Raw genomic sequence first — 6,080 nt, forward strand, 5'->3', positions numbered from 1 at the left:
TTTTGGAGTCACTGTGTTCACCAGTTGTTAATTTTCCAATTAAATAAATTGTTGTGATTCACAGCTGCAGAGTGATGGTCAGTCAAGTTCAGACCAGGAATCGAGTGTAACTCAATGGAAGGTACAGTTCAATTATCTTTTCTTAAACTGTATGTACTTTATGAATTTTGTTGAATATTTAGCATATTGCTTGGTATTTTGTTAAGGATGGCAGAAGTGCTTTGGCTCTGAAAGATGAGTTCAGGGATCCGTTGACATTCCAGCAAAATCTAGAAACACTGATGACTTGGGTCTGTGAGATTGAGGAGCTGACAGCCAATCAAAAACCACCATCCTCAGAGTTCAAGGTAGTGAAAGCTCAACTGCAAGAACAGAAGGTATGTTCAAAAATCAGTTACTGCTATATAAACAAACAAGCAAACAATGCATACATTAATATACACTGCCCGGCCAAAAAGAAAAAAAAAATGCTGTTTGGATTTAAATAGGCAAATACTTAAGAGTCTGTGACTGGATCATTATTGCTGTGATTATTATGTTTCTAGCATGTTATATGTTTGGGAACAGTTCTTTTAACCATAATTGATGGAGTGTGTAGTTTTTCATTTCTTAAACCATGTGGGAAGACATATCATGGCCATATTCCAGGATCACAAAGCCAAGATTCATGAGAAACTGTGAAAGAATGGTTGGGAGGGAGCATAAAGAATCATTTTCACACATGAATTGGGATTCTTTGGGATGTGCTGGATGAGACTTTACAGAGTGCTTGACTTTTGCAATGTCAATACAAGATCTTGACCAAAAATTGATGCACCTCTTGATGGAAATAAATGTTGTGATGTTATTTCCATCAAGAGGTGCATCAATTTTTGGTCAAGATCTTGTATTGACAATGCAAGAGTCAAGCACTCTGTAAAGTCTACTCCAGCACATCCCAAAGAATTCAAAAATTGATTTTTATTTATTTATTTATTTGTCTGGGCAGTCTATATGAACAGTAAAAATAGACTAACCTATTTTAAAAGTCTTGTAATTCCTTATCCTTAAACATTTCATGGGTTGAGAAGCCTGCTGCGTAAGTTCATGCTTATAATGAGTCTCTGAATGCCTTTGTGTATATTATAGGAAGGGAGGGGATAAACAAGTCATTCACCTCGTAATTTGACATAGCCATCATTGTTAGCTTTGTGAGTGAGGTGAAACATGCCTGAAAGTCCACAATGCTCCTCTGATACATGATACAAGCATTTGGCTTAAGTACCACAAAGAGAGAACAAGGTGCATTATAAAGCTTGTAGATTTTCAGAAGTAGCAATACCCCTGTAAACACAATGTGTGTTTGCTTCCTCATACAAAGCATATTCATATTCAATGGTTTTGGGATGGAATGTTCTATAACATTCTGTAGATCATCAACACATTTATGTAAGCCACTTAAAAAGTATATGTCTAAAGTAGAATATGTCCAGAATTTGCCAAAGGGCATGTACAATGTCCAGTGCTAAGGTAATCTGGGACCAGGATTGAGAACCACTTGCTTGCAAGCCCTTAGCTTTGAAGGAAACAAATAATTTTTCAAAAATGTCTTGTCCTGCAGCTCTTACAGCGCCTCCTAGAAGACAGAAGACCCAGTATAGAGACTGTGATACAGGAGGGTCCACACCTGGCAGAAGAGCTTCAGGAAAATGACAATGAAAAGACCAAAGTGCAGCTCTCACAGCTCAAACTCAAGTGGGAGGCTCTACTCCAGGGTGCCAACAGCAGGTTAGTCTGGTCCACAATGCAGCCTACTTTGGTCCAGAACTACCCACTTAGATGGGATGGGATCGAGATATAAAACAACCAACCATAACATTTTTTTTCATTATGCTTTGGGTGGGTAAATCTGACAGCAGAGAGAATACACAGTTATGCTCAAGAATGTGGGTAATATTGCTTGAGACTCTGATTACATCAGAATCATCAATTTACCATCATATATATACTGACATTTTAACCTTTACACTGTACTGTATATATTCTCATTGCAAATTAACACTCACAAAACGAGGAACACGTTTAGAGAGGAGGCCAAAATAGAGCCGACTTACCTCTGTCCCATAACAGTTTTCCAGCAGCATCCCTCCACCACCCCAATTCCTCACTCTCGATTGTTCCTGTCCCATCCAGAGATATGGGGGGAGTACTCTGGGTTCAGACCAAATTCCGAGCTCGGAGCCCTCCCCTCGGACAGCACACCAAATATGCATACTCTTTACTCTATCTCATTATATGTAAATGTGAACTCATGAAATAATACTGCCACATATAGAAAGCAGTGAAGGAATGCAAGTTGTTTTGACAGACACCGGATTCTGGAGGTCATTCTGCCAAGGGCTCAGCTATTCCAAGAGAGGACAGACAGACTTCAGCAATGGCTCACATCAGTAGATCAGGACTTAGCTGAGCTGCGCTCTGCCGAGAGAGGGATGCTCCATCTGCAAGAAGCCACAGGACAGGCCAAGGTTTGCAGACATTGCAAAATTTGCATAATTACACAATGTCAGTGTAGAAAGAAATAACATTTCTCTATCACCTTTTAGGCAGTCATGGAAGAGATCAAATCTAAGAGTGTTGACCTTGGAAAACTTCAACAATGTGCTCATGAGCTCATGGAAGAGATTTCAGGTGGTGTATCCTCCATTTCTCCTTTTATTTTATTGAGTAAAATTCATACAATACCCACAAGAACATTTTTCAAACATGTTTTGGTCTTTCACATGCTTTTCTAAAGAGGAGGAAACCCAGCTGGTGCAGGAACGAGTAGACAGTCTGCGTATCAGGTACTCAGTGATGAGTTTGGGTAGTGCTGATGTCCTGCAGAGGCTGGAACAGGCTCTAGAGGCGTCTAGTCGATGTACCTCCAGTCAGGAAGACCTCCACCTGTGGCTGGGTCGTATTGAGAGAGAGCTGCTGGTTCCTGCTGCCCAGAGTCAGACTGGGGACACAGTCTTGTGTTCTGCTGAGAGGCAGAAGGTAAGAGACACATGGATAATTGCTTTGTCCTTTATTTGGCCATGTCATAGTCTAATAGGGGGCAGTTATGGCCTAATGGATAGAGAGTCGGACTTGGGTCATGGGTTCGAGTCTCATGTCCGGCAGGGATTGTCGGTGAAGGGAGTGAATATCCAGCGCTCTCCCCACCTTCAATACCACGACTGAGGTGAGACCCTTGAGCAAGGCACCGTACCCCCAACTGCTCCCCGGGCGCCGCAGCAATGGTGTGTGTGTTCACTGCTGTGTGTGTGCACTTGGATGGGTTAAATGCAGAGCACAAATTCCGAGTATGGGTCACCATACTTGGCCACAAGTCACTACACTTCACCTAATCACATACACAAGACATCGTTCTGGACCATAGTGGCAAGTGTAGTGCAGCATTGGGTGTTGTGGTTTAAAGCTAAGGACAGACAACCAGAATGTTAATCTGATTGAAGTGTACTGTAAGTCACTTTGGATAAAAGCAGCTGCTAAATGAGCCTGTTTTTCTTTAATCAGTTGGAACAGGCTGTTGAGAAAGAGTTGGCTTGGTTTAGAGACACCTCACTGGCACTGGAGGAGCTCAGAGCCATTAATCTAGACCCAGACATCATTGCATCCCAGCTCAATGAACAAAAAGTGAGTTTTAGCACATTTACAAAGATTTTCTCTTTATATATTCTAGAAATGTTGTAAAATTCCTCCAAATGATTTTAATGATGTCTGTTGTTCTGCAGATCCTTGCTGTTGAGATTCTGCAGCATAAGTTTAACATTGAGAAAATGGTGAAGATTTTGGAACTCCTGCAGACATACACTGAGGATGGGGAGACACTGGGACTCCAGGTAAGATACTGTTCATTCTTATTCACTTTTTAAATATTTCAACACAAGCAAAATACTACTCTGTGTTAACATCTATCTTTTTTGTCTCCAAAGTCATCCCTAGGTACCTTACAGGAGCAGTGTCAGGTCACTACTGCCACTAATTCCCATGTTGTGCTCCAGCTGGAGCATGCTCAGTCGCTCTTGTGTCAGTTCTCAGAGAGCAATGCTGAAGTGTTACCATGGTTGGAGGAAACCAAAGCCCTTATTGGCCAGTTTACCCTGAACACCATCAGCTACGAGGCTTTCCGAGAACAACAGGACCTCTTACAGGTACTAAACAACCTGCATCTTCAGAGCAAGGCATTAACAATAGATGCCTATGTTTGTGCTCAATTTGCTATAGTACACGTTTAGGCTTAAACACATTGGAATGCTCACACTGTTCATTTGAACATGATTTAACTTTGTAACGTTAGTTAGAAGTTTCAGATAAAGCAATACAAAGATCAACATTTGGTCATGGTGCTCCATTACTTCACAACAGGGCATCAGGGAGTCCATAGCAGAGCATAAGCCGCTGATAGCACGGCTGATCATGCTGGCCCAGCGTCTATCAGATTTGAATACAGCTCAGGGACAGGAGTTCTGCCAGAAAGCCAGAGATGCTGAAGAGCAGCATCTCTCCATCAGAGACAGGGTTCGAGAAGCTGCTGGAGTTCTGGAGGAGTCTCTACCCCGATATACACAGGTGACATACTTGTACATGTAGACTTTTATGTTAGCTACCTTTATGCAGTTTGGAAGACACTTTTGTCCAGAGTGACTGATTTCAGTCAAAGTATATATTTTATCGGTTCTTGCTTTCCCTCGGAGTCAAACCTATGACCTTGACCTTTACATTGCTAGTGCTGTGCCCTACTGTCTGAGCTGTCAGCCACCATAAGCTAATATAATCCACCATAAGCTAATATAACCTGTTTTCCAGAACTCATATGTTGCTAAAGAGGTACAGAAAGACATCATTGCCACATTTTAACCGTATAAATGTCAGCTCACTCCTTATACTCTATATGCCCTTGTCAGCTGAATGAGAGGATGACTCTGATTGGAGAAAGACTTGAGCGTCTGTGTAGTCACCTGCAGGCCTCAATGGCCCTTCAAGGCCTCACTCCACGAATTCAGGAGCAGCTACAGGACAACAAGCACACTCTGTCTGAGCTCTCCAAATTGGATCTGGACCTCAGCAGTGTGAGGACACAGGCTCAGGAGCTCCTGACCAACACAGGAGCTGTTGGGGACAGTTCCATTTGCACAGGTACCTCATCTCCTGTTACATACAGCATTAAATGATACACATTATGAATCATTTCATAAGCACTATTGTTTCAAAAGCATGGTCTGTCTATGATAATGTTGGTAAATCCCCTTCCAATTTCAGCTATACAAGAGCGGGTTTGCAGTCTAACAAGCCACTGGGAGGAGGCTCAAAGAAAAGCTCAGGAGAAGGAGAAGTGGCTTCTCAATCTTCTTGATCTGGCAGTCAGGTTCTGGAATGATGTGAGTGAAATGACAGCTGGACTGAATGATGCCCAACAAGCTGTTCTGGACCTCAATTCCAGTCGAACAGATTCAGAAACCATCCGACAGAGCCTGGAGACCATGCAGGTAGGGTACAAAAATAATACTGTAGTCAATGTTTCCATACATAGCTCCGGGCTGGTCCAGGTTGGACTTTGCTGGTTTGGTGCTGGTCCAGATGGTGAACCAGAAAAGCTGAAAAAGCTGGTGAAGCTGGTCGACCAGTGTAATCTTGCTAGTTTTGCTATAGCAGCATTTGGTGTAACTGCTCCTACTTGACCCACTCTCAGCGGGATTCAAACTTGCATTGGAAGGCATGCACACTAACAAGGACACTAAATCCTGCAGTCTTTAGCGTCGATCTCTAGAGGCCAGGGGAGTGAGGTTTACACACACAGCTATTACTGGCCCATGTTACACTCACTCTTCTAAACCTCACTCCCATCCGGGTCACGGCACCAAATGTAACCGGCCCTACTCGACCCACTGAAGACCGCAGCCTCTGGCGTCAGTCGCTAGCGCACCTCTTGAGGCCAGGGGAGGGAGGTTTACACGCAAAGCTGTTACTAACCCACATTACGTTAGCAGTACATCGCATGTGTGGGACTAGTTTCCAAAAGGATCTTTGAGGATGTTCCCTTATTGTCTCCTGAA

This window comes from Chanodichthys erythropterus, chromosome 2 (assembly GCF_024489055.1).
Source record: "Chanodichthys erythropterus isolate Z2021 chromosome 2, ASM2448905v1, whole genome shotgun sequence".
Taxonomy (NCBI): domain Eukaryota; kingdom Metazoa; phylum Chordata; class Actinopteri; order Cypriniformes; family Xenocyprididae; genus Chanodichthys; species Chanodichthys erythropterus.